Below are 17,226 nucleotides of genomic sequence, written 5' to 3' on the forward strand. Positions count from 1 at the left end.
TGGATTTTGTTTTTGAAAGGTTTCTGTTGAACTACAGTGACCTTTAAGTCCTTGATGGAATGTCCTGGTAGATTGAAGTGTTCTCCCACTGGTTTCTGGATGTTGCCATTTTTAATGTCAGATTTGTGTCCATTTATTCTTTTGCGCAGAGGTTGGCTGGTTTGTCCAATGTACAGAGCAGATGGACATTGTTGGCACATGAGGGCATATATCACATTGGAGGATGAGCAGCTGTAAGAGCCAGAGACAGTGTAGTTGATGCCATTGGGTCCTGTAATTGTATTCCCTGGGTAGATATAAGGGCAGAGCTGGCATCTAGGTCTGTTGCAGGGCCTGGTACCTGTGCTGGTGACTCTGCTAGCTGATTCATGATTGTAAGTGAGAAGTCATTTCAAGTTGGGGGGCTGTCTGTAGGCAAGACCCCCATCACCCAAGTGCAGGCAGATATCATTATCATCAATCTACCAGGAGTAGATTGGGTTTTTTTTCTGAATTGGAATCCCGAATCACACACCCCTAGTAATGACCTTGGCTCACAGGGCATGGCCCTTTCCTTACAGGCTCACACAGACTTGCAGCACCCATGCAAGTAGTGGTCTGATGGCTCAACGGGAGGTGCAGTTCTCTGCCTCACGTTCTGTTCTTTCACTTGGGTGGTAATGACCTTGGCTTACATGGCATAGCCCTTTCCTTATAGGCTCACACAGGCTTGCAGTGCACAGACCTGATGGATCAAGGACTTCACATTCCGGTCATTCACCTGGGTGGTAATGACCTTGGTCTGCACTGTTTCCACATCATGTGTGGTGGGAAGGTTGAGATCTACTAGGTGAGAGGGCTAGGTGTATGGCCATCAGCCTTGAAAGGGTGATGCATATGGCCAACAGAGCCCTAGAGAAAGCTGTAGGAAGGGGCTGAGCACTTACTTGCCATGTCCCTGCAGAAAGGCTGAGTTTGCTGAACTCTACAGAGGTGATGAGAGGGCATGGTGTAAGGCCAATAAGGCCCTTTAAGAGGCTGTGGGAACAGGATGAGCTATTTATTTGCCCCTTCCTGGAATAAGGGCAAAAGTTGCCAACCACTACAGAAGTGACGGTGTTCACCTATTGGTGAAGGGAAATGCAATATTTCTTGGTAACCTATGGCAAGGACTGTGGTTAGTACTAGGCCAACTGTGTGGCGTGAGGACCTAAGCAGAGGCTTAGCCCTGGCAGTGGTAGGTTAGATTTGGGTAGACAGAGCAGGCCGGTGAGCACCTAGTGATACCTCTCCATTGGTGGTGAATTGGGATCTGTCAGGAATTGGCTGGCGCGCTTTACAGCTGCCAGCTGAGAGGGCAGACTGCCTGTAGATCCCCCTGTACAAGTCCTTTCCTCAGGCTCCATGGCGTGGCGAGCTTGGAACTTTAAGGTGGGTTACAGCCATGCGCATGGATGGCTTGAAACTGAGGCAGTGGGTGACTCACCCAGACAGGTTGGGGAGGAGGTCTGGGGTGATCATGTGGTCCTGACTTGTACCACTAGTGATGCCCTTGCTGTTATTAAGTTTAATATTGGTCAATAAAAGGCCCAGATTTATATCCAAGCCTTGTGTCTGTCTCTTCATTCCGAATTGGGGGGGGGGGAGGCAAACTATGTCTACAGCATTCACCTGTAGGTGTAGTAACTTTCTCAAAAAAAGCAATAAAGTTAGTCTGGTATGACTTGTTCTTGAGAAACCCATGCTGGCTCTTAGTAATCACAACCATCCTTTCTAAATGCTCAGGGACTGACTGATGATTTGTTCTAAAACTTTTCCAGGTATAGACATCAAGCTGATGGGTCAGTAGTTACCTGGATTCTCCCTTTTCCCCTTCTTGAAGATAGGGACAACATTTGTCCACCTCCAATCTTCTGGCACCTCACTTGTTCTCCAAGAATTCTCAAAAATGATGGACAGAGGCTCAGAAGTTACATCTGCGAGTTCTTTTAGCATTCTTGGATGCAATTCATCTGGCCCTGAGGACTTAGATTCGTTTAAAGAAACTTGGTGTTTATGTACTACCCCTAGGCTGTCACTCCCTTCTCCCATCATGTATTCTGTTATTGCCATGTTGAGGACCATTTCCTTCACGGCAGAAGACTGAGGAAAAGTAAGAATTGAGCAGTTCTGCCCTCTCTTCATCACCTGTTACAATTTCACTTTCCTGTCAATGCAATGGGCCTGCCATGTCTTTGCTCTTTTTCTTACTTTGAACATAAGCAAAGAACTGAGCTTTAGCTTTTCTAACACTCTCCCTACAAGCACTGGCTGTTTGTTTATATTTATCCTTGGTTATAAGCCCCTCCTTTCATTTCCTAAATGAGTCTTTTTTATTTCTCAATTCATTAGAAAGTTGTTTATGGAGCCACCTTGGCTTCTTTAAGTTCCTTTCATTTTTCCTTCTCATAGGAATCGTTTGTGATTGTACCTTCAATACTTTGACTTTAAGAAACTCCCACCCCTGTTGATCTCCCTTCTCATTAAGTATAAAAGGCTTCCAAATATCTAAAATAAGTCCATATGCAGTTGTCTTCTATATGTGATACATACAAAGTTCATAAGGTCTTCAATCCAGTGATTTACAAGAAATGGGCTTTTGTTTTTCCAGTTTTAAAGTACAAGTCTTTTAGCAACTTTAAGGGTACGGAGGATCCTTCTTCCCCCCACCCCCTCCTGTTTGCTTTTTTAAAAAAATTTCTATTTGCACTAAAAGATTTTTTTTTTTAAATGAGTGTGGAGAAACGCCCTTGTGGTTTCTGGAGTTACCTTTCTATGGGCTGCAGAGGGGAGGGGCGAGTTCTGGAGTGGAATGTGATTGGAGGGAGAGCGAGTCAGTGGGAGTTGGAAGTTGACAGTTGGTGGCTGGAGAGTGGAGGGAGAGATGGCTCTGAGGGGAGAGCTAGATCTAGTGTAACCCCAGGTATCAAAGGATTGGGCCTGCCCTACACCACATCTAATTAGGTCATGAGGGAGATAGAGTAGGGGTTTCTGTTTAGGTTTTATTAGTCCTTCCATTCACTGTTTATTTACCTGTGTATAGTTAGCAGTTCAATAAATGAGTTTTGGAATTGATGACGGAGGAAAGCTCTTCTGTTCCACATAGTCCCCCAACCACTTGAGCCCACTAGCAGAGGGGTGGGTTTAGGAGGCTGTCCCACCTAACCAGGATCCAATACAGGGACAGTGGTGGCAGCGAATACCCGTAGACAGGGAAGGGAGACAGCCCCTTCAGGTGCCTGGCCAGAGGCAGAAAGGGAGGGGTAGGCAGAGCGGGGTCTACCAGTGGGAGGAAAGGCCCTGTTCTGCCACAATGAGAAAAAAAATGCCTGGCAATTGCAATTCTTTCTCACTCAACACACTTTTTTAAGAAGCCTAACTTTACAAGAGAGCTGTCTCCTTTAACTGGAGTCATGGAAAATAATCAGGAAAAGTACACTACAAAAGGTGACATCTATTCTGCTGCCCCCTGCCATTTCTCTAAAAAATTATGGGAGGGAGTTGCCAGTCTCTCCCTTTTTCTTTATTAATGAGTATTAGTGAAGCTTCTTGTGTCAGTGTGGACAATATATAGATAACAGTATTCATAACTCTCAAATTAAGGGGCCTTATCAAAGATTATTCTTGTTACCACTTGGTGGGATTTTGGATTTGTTGTTGTTGTTGCCCTAGGTACAGCTGATGGTTTGATGTTGTAAAAGCTAAGCATTCTGCCTTGTGTAAGAGCAACAGAAAATGAATTTTGTTCCCTGTCCCTGGCTGCCAATAATGGTAATTTTCAACAAGGCAACATGTGAACCTCTATGTTGCTTCATGAAAAACTGGGCTTTGTCCAGAAAAAATGCACTTAATTTCTGCTATTTTCCTTTCCCTATAGACCTCTGGTCTGATGAAGCAGCACACTGTTCTCCCCAGCCCAATTTCTTGGACTGAAGTCAGCAGGGCTTACTTGTGAGTGTGCATACGCAGTAAGTGACAAGTGCTTGAGAATCTCCAGTTGTTGGAGGCAAATCTTCTAGTTTTATCTGTACTCAGGGAGAAGAAGGAAAACACTATCAAAGAGCTGGGCACTTAACAAAACAGCTTCCTCTTCCTTCAACAACTAGTCTCAAGTTCAGAGGAGCCAGTTACCTGCTCTGCTATGCTTAGGCCTAGGGGGAAGTGGAGTTTGTCTCTCAGAGTATCTGCCTCCATCCCACAAATAACTCAAGCCTGGGCAAGCCTAGAAGAAATAGAACCCAGGTGATCTCCATCAACCTTTCCAAAGACAGCTTCATCTTCAGCAGCTTCACACAGAGCAGAGCCTGCTTCTGCTATTCTCCTTTGTTCAGATGAGTGTGAACATTAAATATTTTCTTAGTGATTTTTTAACATGACCCCTTTTTGCTATAATATACTGGGATGGGCTTTATAGTCACTGAAAAGAATGAGGATGTTTCTAAGGCCACCTGAAAAGGTGGTAGAGCATTTCACCCTAACCCACCCAACACTGAGTGTCAGATACACCTCCAGCATATCTGTTATGGGTTATGGATTTCTTGCTGCAGTGTGTAGTTTACCTCTGAGAACATGCAGAGGGAACCTGTTTTGCTGACTGGTTGCTAGCTGCTTATCTTGCAGGTGTTTTGATTACCATTTCCTGACCGGCCTGAGAGTATGGCCTTGAAGTTCCAGCCGAGACCACACCAACCTCCTGAGAGACTGAACAGAGCTCATCCTTTCCCTCCTCCCCTCTCTCCTGGCTCCCTGGCTCAGCGTGCCAAAACCTAATGGACTTTTTTTCCCACTGGGGGGGCGTGGACTTTGTCCTATAATTAACCTTGCTTTGCTACCTTGAGTCACTTCATTCAATGATCCTGTCTGACCATCTTAGAATCATAGAATCATAGAGTTGGAAAGGGTCATACAACCCCCTGCCCAGTGCAGGGTCAGCCTAAAGCATCTCTGACAAATATTCATCCAGCCTCTTCTTGAAAACTGCCAGTGAAGGGGAGCTCACCACCTCCCTAGACAGCTGATTCCACTTTTGAACTACTCTGACCGTGAAAAAGTTCTTCCTAATATCCAGCTGGTACCTTTGTGCATGTAATTTAAGCTCATTGTTTCGGGTCCTACCCTCTGCCGCCAACTGGAACAACTCCTTGCCCTCCTCCAAATGACAGCCTTTCAAATACTTAAAGAGAGCAATCATGTCCCCCCTCAATCTCCTCTTCTCCAAACTAAACATTCCAAAGGCCCTCAGCCTTTCCTTGAAGGGCTCAGTCTCCAGACCCCTGATCATCCTTGTTGCTCTCCTCTGCACCCTCTCGATTTTGTCCACATCCTTTTTGAAGTGAGGCCTCCAGAACTGCACACAATACTCCAGGTGCTGCCTGACCAAGGCAGTATAGAGAGGGGCTATGACCTCCTGCGATTTCGATGCTATGGCCGCTTTGATACAACCCAAGACTGAATTAGCCTTTTTTGCCACTGCATCACACTGACTACTCATATTTAGTTTACAGTCCACTCTTACCCCAAGATCCCTTTCACATATACTACTGCCCAGAAGTGTATCCCCCATCCACTATTTGTGCTTCCCATTTTTGTGGCCCAGATGTAATACTGTGCACTTGTCTTTGTTGAATTGCATCCTATTCGCAGCTGTCCACTTCTCCAGAGTATTCAGGTCTTGTTGAATTTTAATTCTATCTTCTTGGGTGTTTGCTACTCCTCCCAATTTGGTATCATCAGCAAATTTAATGAGCAGCCCTTCCACTCCATCCAGATCATTGATAAAAAATATTGAAAAGTACTGGGCCCAAAACTGACCCCAGCAGCAGCCCACTGGACACCTCCCTCCAATCTGATGAAACGCCATTGACCACCACTCTTTGGGTGCAGTCCTCTAACCAGTTCTCTATCCACCGAACTGTCCTATAGTCCAGTACACAGCCTTCCAGTTTGCACATCAGAATGTCATGGGGGACCTTATCAAAAGCTTTACTGAAATCCAGATAAATCACATCAACAGAGTTCCCCCGATTCAGTAAGCTGGTCACTCGATCTTGATACTGGTATTCTTCTTTAATAAAGTAACTTTAACTCATACACCTGAGTGATGCAGTGAAGTGCTTGGGGAAAATACCTGGCAAGACCTGACACTGAGTGCTGAATAAACAGTCCCAAAAAGATGATGCTTGGTAAAATGGCTATAGAGGAAACTAAGTAGACTTTAAAAACCATTTTGAGGTTAACAAGTTTACAGTGCAATCCTATTCAGAATTACTCCAGTCTAACCCCATTAATGCATCGATCCTGGATAGGATTGCAGCATTTATGTTATTATGGACATTGCTGTAAATCAGATACAGTAACACTCAGAAGGACTGTCTGTTGTGGCTGATACACTTGGGATTTTAACACCAAAGAGCTTGGCAAGAATGAAGTCAGTATGTGAGAGAATGAGAGCAGCAAAAGTTCCCTCACAATTGCAGATGTGGAGTTATGTAAATGAATTTGTACCAGAATGTAAGTCACTGAAACAGGTTATCTCAGCTAAGGATGTACAGTCAGATATTGCCGCATTTGCCCATCCCACAGTGGGGCAGAGGATTCCCCACTCACAGCCTCTGACCCCTGCTACCACTCACTTGGCTGGTGAGGAAGAAAGGCATGGGAATGGGCCTTCTGGGGCATGTTCCTGGTGCAGCATGACAAGGTCATCGCACAGGCTGCGGGAGTGCGCCCACACTTTGCGCTGGGCCAGTTTGGGCCCCAAATGGACCAATTCTTTAAGAATTGGTCCATCACAAAGTGTAGGAGCACTCTCACAGCCTGCACAATGACATCACTCCCAGAGCCCCAGAAATAATGTCATTGCACTGGTGCTGGGATCTTGTGTGCACAAAGTATGCACATGAAGACTTTGTAAAGGTGAGTGCTACCCCACACACACACACTGGGAGGGTAAGGGGACCTAGAAACCCTAGATATTGCCAACCCTAAAAGTCATCTGACTTATTCAGCATTGGATTGGGTAGGCTATATCCAAGGTGATCAAAGACTTCCCAAAACAACTTCTGGATATCTTAACATTGTGAATTATTTGTTGGGAAATTAATAGAGCTTCCTTCCCTTTTTAAAGAAATGTTTCTCCTCAGTCCCTGGGAAATAGCATTTCTAGCAACCAATCTTAGGCCTAACTTAGATGGACAGAAACTTCCTAGAACACGCTTCTTGACATATTGGTCTGATTAATTTATTAATTCTACTAGTTTTTGTCATTTTCCCTTGAGGGAGGATTAGTAAGGGTGAACATTTGGTTGCTGGGTGGAGAGTTCAGGAGATGAATTATTTTCAGTGCTGTTTTGGGTTCTGTGTTGTTTAATATTTAGTTTGTTCTGATCTTTTGCCTTTCCTTTTTTTCGGTGTGTTTCTGAATAGGGTTTTCTCTTGTTTTTCATTGTGAGGGTTTTAGGGTTTTTTTCTCTTTGCCTTCAGTTATTAGGTTGCCTGTTTCCCACCTTTTAGAAGATTAATTAGCAATTTTAGGTAATGTCAAATTTCCTTTGCTTAGGTTTAGGTAGGTAGGTTCGCTTTCCTCCACAATGTGATTGGTGGGGCGAGTGAGTGCCTCACTAGACAAGTACTTTGGAAAGACTAGTTTTAATTGCAGTTATTAAGTTCAGTTTTTAAAAATGCCATGTTAGAAAACTAGCAACCGTTTTTCACCTTTTTCCATCATGCAGACAGGATGGCTGTGACATCTTATTCCAAGGGCTGTAAAATTAGACCCCTTTGTGGGGTTACTAGTTCCCCCTAGCCTCCTAGGGGGAGGCAGGGGACCTGGTGCTTACCTTTCCAGCCTTCCCATGATCCTCCTTGTGCACATGCTTTGTGCATGTGTGCTGCCATGACCATGTGATGACATCACTTCCTGTGGTGAAGCACAGAAGCGTTCTTGAGGCAGTGAAATGACATCATTCCCAGGAGTGATGTCATTGTGCCACCCCTGGAGCATGCCCAGGAGGCCTGTTCCCACACCTTTCCCCCCTACCAGCCAGGTGAGAGGTGGCAGGGGGCAGAGGGTGAAAGCAAGGATCCCCCACTGGCAGAATGGGATCTCTACCCCTTTGTTCAAATTGCTTAGAATTCGTGGAGTCTTTAGGAGAGAGGATGGACTAGGTTCCCTGATAATTTGATACCATTTGGAGAAAAAAATGCCCCTTCAGGAAAACGTGCCATTTTCTGCTTACGGGGAACAGTGGGCAGAGTGATCTGATCTTAATGAAAACAGAAATTACACCCAATGAATCTTTATGATACAATAGTATTTCTAAGAATTTTTAAAACTCAGATACCTTCCCTAGCTTAAATTACAATATGGAATCAAAGAGATAATTTTTCCAGTGCACATTTCTAATTTCAGCCCATTTCATAAAATCACAAAATGGACATGTACAGATGTTTTTTAAAAAATCACAGTTAGTATATGTGTTCAGTCATCTTTTTGAACTAGATATATATCTGTGAATGTTATGTCAGTTTACAAGATTGTCATTACCATACCAGTATCATCTGTACCATGTGAAAGGATCTTCAGTAAACTGAAACTCTTTAAGTCATATCTGCATTCAACAATGTCTCAGGCCTGTCATCACTGGCTTTGCTAGCAATTGAAAGAGGCCTTGCAGGAACACTAGACTTCAATAATGTAATCTCTGGATTTGTAAACATGAAATCTCAGAGAAGTGAAAAAATTGCATTCTAGCTTATAATTTAATATGATGATAGCTAAACTGCCCTGACCTGGATAGCCCAGACTAGCCTGATCTTGCCAGCTCTTGGAAGTTAAGAAAGGGTCAGCCCTGGTTAGTAATTGGATGGGAGGCTACAGGGAAGACCAGGGTTGCCAGTGCCACACAAAGGCAGGGAGGCAGGCAATGGTATATAAAAAAATATTGTCTCTGGCCTTGAAAACTCTATGAGGTTGTCAAAAATCAGCTGTGATTTGACAGGACTTTCTGTCAGGACCAATGGCTAAATTAAAATTTTGCTAAAATACCAGTATTTAATGGCCCACAGACTGAAAACGGTCAGTCTACATTCCAATTCCAAAGGGAATGCCAAAGAGTGCAGCAACTATCAGACTATTGCATTAATTCCCCATGCAAGCAAAGTGATGCTCAAGATTCTACAGCAAAGACTCTTACCATTTCTGGAACAAGAAATGCCAGATGTTCAAGCTGGATTCAGGAAAGGAAGAGGCACTAGAGATCACGTTGCAAATTTACGATAGCTAATGGAACGCACCAGGGGATTTCAGAAGAAAATCAGTATGTAGTTTATAGATTGCAGCAAAGCTTTTGATTTTGTGTATTATGAAAAGCTATAGATAGTGTTAGAAGAAATAGGGGTGCCACAACATCTGATTGTTTTGATGTGCAACCTCTACTCTGGACAAGAGGCTACTGTTAGGACAGATTATGGGGAAACAGAATGGTTTCCAATTGGCAAAGGTGTCAGACAAGGATGCATATTATATCCCTACCTGTTCAACCTCTATGCAGAGCATATCATAAGGAAAGCTGGATTAGATCTAGAAGAAAGTGGCATGAAAATTGGTGGGAGGAACATAAATAATTTGAGATATGCAGATGACATCACATTACTAGCAGAAAATAGTGAAGACTTGAAATGACTACTGATGAAGGTTAAAGGAGAAAGCGCCAAAGCAGGATTACAACTGAACATCAAGAAGATAAAAGTAATAACTACTGAAGAATTACACAATTTTAAAGTTGACAATGAGGAAATTGAAGTTGTTCAAGATTTTCTATTCTTTGGCTCAATCATCAACCAAAAGGGGGACTGCAATGAAGAAATCAGAAGAAGATTAAGACTTGGAAGAGCAGCTGTGAGGGAGCTAGAGAAGATCCTTAAAGATAAAGATGTCTCTATAGGAACCAAGATCAAGATAATCCAAACAATAGTATTCCCCATTACGATGTATGGATGTGAAAGTTGAACAGTGAAGAAAGCTGACAGGAAGAAAATTGATTCATTTGAAATGTGGTGCTGAAGGAGAGTTTTGAGGATACCATGGACAGCCAAAAAGATAACTAAGTGGGTACTAGATCAAATCAAGCCTGAATTCTCCCTAGAAGCTAAAATGACAAAACTGAGACTATCAAACTTTGGTCACACTATGAGAAAACAAGATTCTCTGGAAAAGTCAATAATGCTAGGAAAAGTAGAAGGCAGTAGGAAAAGAGGAAAACCTAGAACAAGATGGCTTGACTCAATAAAAGAAGTGACATCCTCCAGTTTGCAACATAATGATAGGAATTTTTGGAGGTCTTTCATTCATGGGGTCACCATAGGTTGGAGGTCACTTGATGGCACATAACATACACACACACACCAGTATTTATATATATTGGGTTGTGTTCTGTGGAGGATTTCTCCTGAAGCAAGGTGGGGTTACTGCCAATTCCCTTCCCCACTGCAGACCTCTTCATGTTGTTCCTAGGATCCCTGTCCCTCAAGAGCAGCATTTTGTGGAACATTTTGAGCTGCAGCAGAAGAGGGGAGGCAAAGAAAGTCCGTTTCACTAGCAGAAATAGTCTGTGCGATCCAAGCTGTTGTTGTCATGTCCATAATATTTGTGCTCTATCTTTAAAATTTATTTTGTAAAAAAATTGCCTCTTGCTTCTAGTTTTTGGTTTGACCCAGAAGGAAAAAAACATTAAGAGATATATGGTGAGGTGGGGGTATTATTTCACTGCTCAGCACCAGGAGAAAAAAAACTTTTTAAGGCCTTGGAATGAAGAGCACAGGAAATGTATGAGTTTAAAAATACAACTTCATTCAGCTGCTGATCTGTAAGCTACCTGTGTCACCAGCCTAGTATTGTCTACCACTTGCCCCACATGGACAAACCACCTTGGCTCTTAGCTAGTTCTAGTTCTCACAAATACTCTTGGGCCATGGCCTTCATCTGGCTAACTAATAAAATCTAGGGAAGAGAGTAAATTTGGTGTCCCTTCCAGAGGTCCCTACTTCAGTTGCACTCTCAAATTGACAAACTGCAAGAGGCTAGTTTAGGAAAACATCCCATTATTCTTCAGATGCCTCCCCTTAAGACAATATTTAGGGATACCAGGCCTCTTGCTATAGCTATAGAAGGAGACCTCCCAGCAACTCCCTTCAATGCTCCCCTCAGGCACTGGCAGGAGAAAATGGTAGGGGAGAAGGCCTGGTGTGCCAGCATCAATTCCATTTTAAACTGAAAGTGAAAAGAGATTTTGGGGAAATGCCAGAACATCACCAGGCACTCTAGGGTGCATGGGGAGTGATATTAGCATGTCATCTTTGACATCAGCACATGAACGTTTTGACAGCAATCCCCCATCCCATAATTCCTCCCATCAGCTCCCAGACTCCACAAGGAGATTCTTCTCTATTTTAGCAACTGTAATCATGTGCCTTTTCTTTTGTTTGTTTCCATACAATATCACCTTCCACTGCTGCACAAATTGTGAACAGCCTGTTTTGTTCACCTGAAAATCTTTCCCGGTAGGAGGATTTGTAGGAGGATCTTTTTCATGTGTTTTGAATCAAAGTATGCCTTGTTTTTGAATGAAATGAAATGCTCATTTCATTTCCTTCCTCTGTATTTTCACAGTGAACTGCCTTGGTTTCACTGTAGGCACCATCATAACTGAGTTTTAAACAGGGGGCAGGGCAATGTTTTAGAGATATCACTACATTACAATATAAAGCCACTCTTCTCTGGGTAGACATGCATTGCAATCCTCTCTGTGGGTAACATTTGTACATCTCTCATCAATCCTTCATGCATACCTATTATTTACGATACCTATTCTCTAATTTTGCCTGTATACTTAGTATTATTTATTTACTTCATTTTTACCCTATTTTTCTCCCAGATTGGGACTCAAAATTGCTTGCGTCATTCTCTTCTCATCCATTTTATCCTTACTGTGAGGTAGGTTAGGTTGAGAGTAACTGGCCCAGGGTTACTCATCAAGCTTCAATGGCACAGTGGAGATTCAAACCTGGGTCCCCCAGATCTTAGTCTGACATTCTAATCACTATACCATTCTAGGCATATATATATGTTAAGTTACAATTTTGGACAGATATTAAAGAAGAGTGCAACTTCACAATAACATGGTATGTCATCAATGTATTCCTTTAATATCAGGGATTTTCCTGCTTGCAGCTACCAAGAAATGGAAAATATTCATTAACTAGGGAGAGTGGAACTGGGAAGGAACTAGAGGGAATCATCACCAGTATCTTGCCCAGTACTGAAATGGAACCAAACGTGTTTAATTAAATTGAGACCTCATGCTACTGTATTCTGAGATCTTTGTGGTCATTTTGGTGGTTGCTGAGCAACCACAAATGTATTGCTAAGCTGGCTTCTATCAGGCAGGGGGAGAGTCTGAAAATGGTAAAAAAAATAAAAGGCAGAGAAGGAAGCAGGGAAGGGGGAGAAAAGACGGAGAAGCTGAAGGAGAGAGTACAGAAAAAGGGAGGTAGATGGGTGGGAGAGAAGAAGACAGATTGGTTAGCTGGTAGGTGCCAGAGAAGGGAAAAAAAGAGGAGAGGTTGGGGGATGTTGGGGTTAGAAAGAGAAAATAGTTGAGAGTGGAGAAAATGAGATACTCCTTGTGAATTGTCATGGGTCTTCTGCTTAAATTGCTTTATAAAACAACCTCACATGTCAATATAGTTAATTCTAAGACAATCCCAGAACCTCTAAGTTCTCTAATTTTGCCTGTGATGGATAGGAGGGAGAGTAGCAGGATACCTTGAGTTTGCAGTGTAGGATCCAATAAAAATGCATCTTGGCACCACCACATTGCTTGCTACATGTCCTAACTCTCTCCTGCCAGAGCTACAAGAAAAATCCATTCTTCCCTCTTTTTTTCTCCCTTCATTTTTAAATACTAGCCCAGCCTATGAACTGGCACTTTTCTTTGGCTATGCATACATCAACTCCCCTCCTCCACATCATATGTGGAGAGATTTGTTACAAGTTAGTTAATTGTTTCTAAGAACCAAGGGCAATGTAGTATGAGATGACCCAGTACTGCTGCTGGCCATGTGAGTGAGTGATACAGATTAGGAAGCTCTGGCTGTATTAGCAACAGCAGAGTAGAGAAATGTAAACAAAAAAATGGAGACCTGAAAAATATTGTTTAACTGCACTGGGAATTATTTGCCATGGAAACAAATGCAAATATTTCCACTTAATTTGGGTTCTCTTCATACATGTCATGTGCTTCCCTGTCTATGTCAGATATGAATACAGACTGAATAATTTCTTCTGGATTACTTGACAAAAGTAATACTTCTTAGGTGACAATTTGTGGTGTGTAAAAAAATTGTAGCATTTTACACTGAATATGAATTTTTAATATAAATAAAAATACTTTGATTTTTTTTCAAGAGCTTTCATGAATATTGGAATGCCATTTCTTGGGCTTTATCGGGCTGTACCCTTTTGAAACACAACTGATTAGATCTTCAATGTCCAACTATTTACTCATAACTAGACATGGGCAGGAACAGGGGAAAAAACCCCGAAAACCCTGTTCGTCATTCGGTGCCAGCCACGAACAACGAACAATGAACGTAGACAAACATGGACTGTTCCTGGACATGTTCGTTGTTCATTGTTCATGGGGGCCAGGGATCCCCCTGCTGCCTGCCAGCTAATAGTTTAAAGGGCCCTTTCCTGTCTCGTGCAAGGAGCAGGGCCCTTTAAACATCCCACAAATTGACCTTCCCAATGTCCAATACCCACCAAATTTGCAGGGGACATAGTCCTCACTGTCCTCTGAAGCCCCCCCCCTCAAGTTTCAGAGAGATTGCACCCCGGGAAAGGCATGATCCATGGGTCTCCCCGTTGGCTGTCATTTTCTCTTCACAGTGGCAAAAACGGGACTCTCTGCTGGAAGTACCTTGAAGGGTTAAAGCCAGAAGCCAGAAGCTGGAAGGAGTTCAGACAGAGTTCAGTCCCTCCCTCCCTCCAGTTGCCAAAGGAATTGATTGCAGCAGGTGCCAGACTGTCTGGCTTGCTGAACGGCTGCCGAAGGCAATGAACGAGGCTTTTAATGACCACCTGTTCGTTTAGGATGGGGCCTCACGAACAGCTTGCTCGCAAACAGCAGATTGGGCTGTTCATGGTTTTTTTTCTGTTTGTAATGCTGTTCGTGCCCATGTCTACTCATAACCAGGGCTTTTTATTAAGATACTCACTTGCACTTAGTACTGGCTTCTTTTGTGGGGGCTCTCCTAGGTTCTGATGGGGAATTGGTAGAAATTGGCACAACTTTATGTATGAGTACTGGCACCTTTCTGTTTCTGTCTCGTTCTCTCTTAAACAAAAAAGCACTGCCTATAAATATCCTAAAGTACACCTATCTTTCACTTTATCTCTACATGATCTATATTTAACGTGAGTTGCTGTGAGTTATGGAGTCCAGGAGCTTCAGCATGCAAAACAGATACTCTACCGCTAGACTTGCTAACTCAGGGTTAGGAAATTATTGAAGATTTTGAGATGCAGCCTGGGGAGGGCGGGGTAAGAGGAGAGACCTTAGTGGGATATAACACCATAGAGCTGCCATTTTCTCTTGGGGAATTGATCTCTGTAGTTTAGAGATCAGTTGCAAATCTGTGAGATCTGGAGGTTGGCAACCCTTTCTACCACTGAGCCATGGCCCCTCCCACCACTTCTCCTTCCATCCCCTCACACCTAAATACAATTTCATTCTCAGCCTGAGGTAATTGGATCCACAATAATGAGGGACTGGCAACCCCACTTCATTTCAGCAACTATAGTGAGATTGTCATTTGCTGAAAACACATTTGGGAAAAATCTAAGGCTGCTTACAGTCCTTTTACTATTCCTGGTCTTTCCCCACCCCATTTATAGTTTATTCTACATGCAGCACTTTCACCTTTATTTGAGAAAAAAAGAATTTCAGAACAATTGTAAGCTCCTTGGGTTAGGAATCTATCTTCTTACACTCTGTGATGCATCATGCATATTGATGACATTATACAAATAGTAATTAGGATTACATTATTTGGATATACAAGCTTTTTATAGCAAGTTCTGTAATTCAAGATTATTTCATGGGAGTATGGTATTGTTTTGAAACCCATACTATGAACTCTTCACTCCTATTCAATGTACCATTATTCAGGTGAATGGCTCCATTAACATCACTCAGATAGGTCATTTCTGTCAGAAGTCAGTCATCATGATGAATTAAGATGTGTCCCATTGTGTAAATGCTCATTCCATAATTGACTTGTACAGCAAAATCAGAATCCTTGCTCATTGCACGTGTATTGCTAACTGACCCTTACATTTTGGTGTCATTCAGGAGGGGGGGAATCTATACGCTGAAATATTGAATGTAAGGGTGAATGAAGGGTAACCAAGAGCAAGGCTGAATGTAAGGTAAAATTCAAGCCTGAAAAATGTGAACATAATTTTTTTGTAAAATCATTGATTTCAAACAGCATCACAGTGCCTTGCCAGATAATGTGTATGCAGGGAAGTTGTAAAGGAAATGTTCTGTGAAAATCTAACAGTTTTATTTGATCCAGATGATGTTTATCAAGCTACTGAATCTAATATGAGGACATTGATAGCAAGTTCCTAACAAGTTGTGAGGAGGGTGGAATATAAATGGAATTAAATAAATAAATAGGTTGTTTCTTCAGCTAGTACAGTTAATAGGTTACAACCAGTATTTTCAGTTAATCTCACCTAATTGTCCTCTTTACAACAGCCCCTGTCCCAGATGGCTTTTCTCCATGCATGTCTCATGTTCGCTCCAAAAAGACCACAAAATCAACATGAAAATACAATGTCTGATCAGGACAAAATAAAGAAAAGATGGAAAAATATACTGAAGAACTATACAGTAGAGATGAAAGGACGAGATTCTTTTGTTGAAGAATCTTTTGATTAAAACCCTGCAATTTTTGAAAGTGAAATGAAAGCTGCACTCAAAGCAATTGGGCTAAACCAATCACCAGGAGTAGATGGGATATCAATTAACCTATTTGAACCTACAGAAACTGAATCTATCAAAACCTTAACAAGAATATGTCAACAAATATGGAAAACAAAACAATGGCTCACAGACTGGAAACACTCAGTCTCTCTGTGCAATACTTTTGACACATGTCCTTCACGTGTCAGGAGACGCAATGTTAGCTTAGTTTTAAATGACAGAGCCAGTGGAGATCACTTTGGAAGGGATGGATTCTCTCACAGCCCTCCATCGCCTCTGGCATCTCCCCTTCCAGAGCCTTCGCCCTACTGAGGCTCAGTTTAAAGCAGCAAGGGTAGAAGGGTAAAAGCTCCGGAAGAGGAGACAGTCCAGTACATCAGAGGCAATAGTAGACTATGAGAGAATCTGTCCCCTCCAGAGCAATCTCCACCGGCTCTGTCTTTCAAAACAACACTTCCTGGCTAACATTGTATCTCCCAAAACTTGACAGACGTGCGCCTCCATGTCTTGTGTAGAGAGACTCTCAGACTACATTCTAATTCTGAAAAAGGAGCTGCCAAAGATTACAGCAACTATTGAAACCATTGCATTAATTTCCCATGCAAGGGAAGTGATGCTCAAGATTCTACACCAAAGACTCTTACCTTATATGAAACAAGAAATGCCAAGTGTTCAAGCTGGATTCAGAAAAGGAAGTGACACTAGAGATCATGTTGAAAATTTACAATGGTTAACGGAGCATACCAGAGAATTTCAGAAAAAAATCAGCATGTGTTTTATAAATTACAGCAAAGCTTTTGACTGTGTGAACCATGAAAAACTATGGATACTGTTAAAAGAAATGGGTGTGCCACAACATCTGATTGTGTTAATGTGCACTTTGTATTCTGGACAAGAGGCTACCATTAGGACAGGATATGGGGAAACAGAATGGTTTCAAATTGGCAAAGAAGTCAGGCAAAGATGTATATTATTTCCCTAACTGTTCAATCTACATGCAGAAGATATCATAAGGAAAACTGGATTAGATTTAGATGAAGGTGGAGTGAAAATCAGTGGAAGGAACATTAACAATTTGAGATAAGCAGATGACACCACATTACTAGCAGAAAATAGTGGAGACTTGAAACAACTACTGATGGTTAAGAGAGAAAGT

This window comes from Eublepharis macularius, chromosome 1 (assembly GCF_028583425.1).
Source record: "Eublepharis macularius isolate TG4126 chromosome 1, MPM_Emac_v1.0, whole genome shotgun sequence".
Classification (NCBI taxonomy): Eukaryota; Metazoa; Chordata; class Lepidosauria; order Squamata; family Eublepharidae; genus Eublepharis; species Eublepharis macularius.